This window comes from Sorex fumeus, unplaced genomic scaffold (genome assembly GCF_029834395.1).
Source record: "Sorex fumeus unplaced genomic scaffold, SorFum_2.1 ptg000024l, whole genome shotgun sequence".
Lineage (NCBI taxonomy): Eukaryota > Metazoa > Chordata > Mammalia > Eulipotyphla > Soricidae > Sorex > Sorex fumeus.
In genome coordinates, this window is record NW_026606081.1 from 23,044,055 (window position 1) to 23,045,358 (window position 1,304).

Here is a 1,304-nt window from a genome sequence, read left to right on the forward strand (position 1 = left end):
AGGAGCGGCCTTGCGGGAAGCCGGCCCCGGGATCAGTCAGGAAGGGACCATAGGACAACGAGAGTGGGAAGTGGTGCCTCTGGGCCAGGACTAGGTGCTGGCGGGGGAAAGGGACGCACAGGAGACCCTTCCGTAACAGGACTGCAAACCACAGCGCACGAAAGGGCGGGCAAGAAGGAAATGGGACGTTGGTGGAAGGAAGTGCACACTGGCTACGGGATTGGCACTGGAACATGGCGTGCCTGAAACTCAGCCACGAAAGACCCGGGAAGCTTGTAGTTCACGATGATTCGATTTAAATACATATTTAAATGAGAAATAGATATTATAGCCCACAAAAACATTTTAAACTATAGCAAGAAATGGGTTTAGCTCCCTTTGATTTTTTTTTTTGGCTTTTTGGGTCACACCCCACGATGCTCAGGGGTTACTCCTGGCTCTGCACTCAGGAATCACTCCTGGCGGTGCTCAGGGACCATATGGGATGCTGGGAATCGAACCTGGGTTAGCTCGTGCGAGGCAAACGCCCTACCCGCTGTGCTACTGCTCCAGTTCTCTAGCTCCCTTTGAATTTTTTTGCCTTGCCTTAGGCGAACACATTTGCTTCATCTTTTGCTTGAGCTCAATATGGCCTGAAGATGGACACTGGCGCCAGGCGCCGGGAGAAGGAACTCAGAACTGTTGGCCTCTGTGGTCACCAGGGCAATCCCACCACTTGGATTCTGCAAAACTCTTTGAAACCCTTGACACTGGGTAAATCTGGGACACCGGGAGCATTTCAAGCTGTAAAAGCAAGAGAGGAAAGGAAAGTGTGTGGGAGGAAAGGTCCTCCAGGGCTTGCCTTCCAGGAAGGTCGTGGCAGCCTCGAGCCCCTGGAGCGTCTTATTTGAGAATTCACAAGACCAAAATCTTTGGTCTGTTTGGAAACACATCTCACTTCCGCTTGGAACTCAGAATTGACCCTAGAAAGGAGGCCCAGAGGCCAGCCTTTGTCACCCCCAAACCAGCGTTTTCCATCAGGCTAAGGGGTTCCCGCTTTCACCTCATTTGCCAGCACAGACAGACTCTGCGGCCACGGACGGTCAGTTCACAGCTACAGAGATGGGACACAACCAAAGCCGCATGCTCTACACGCAGGGGGCACTGGCGCCAGGGGTGGCAGACACGAAATAGACACAAGACGGAGAACCCCTTCCGACAGAGCACATCTATGTACTGAAAAATAAAAGCAGGGCTTGGAGAGGTAGGACAGCGAGGAGAGCAATTGCCTTGCATGCAGCTGACCCGGGTTTGATCCATGGCTC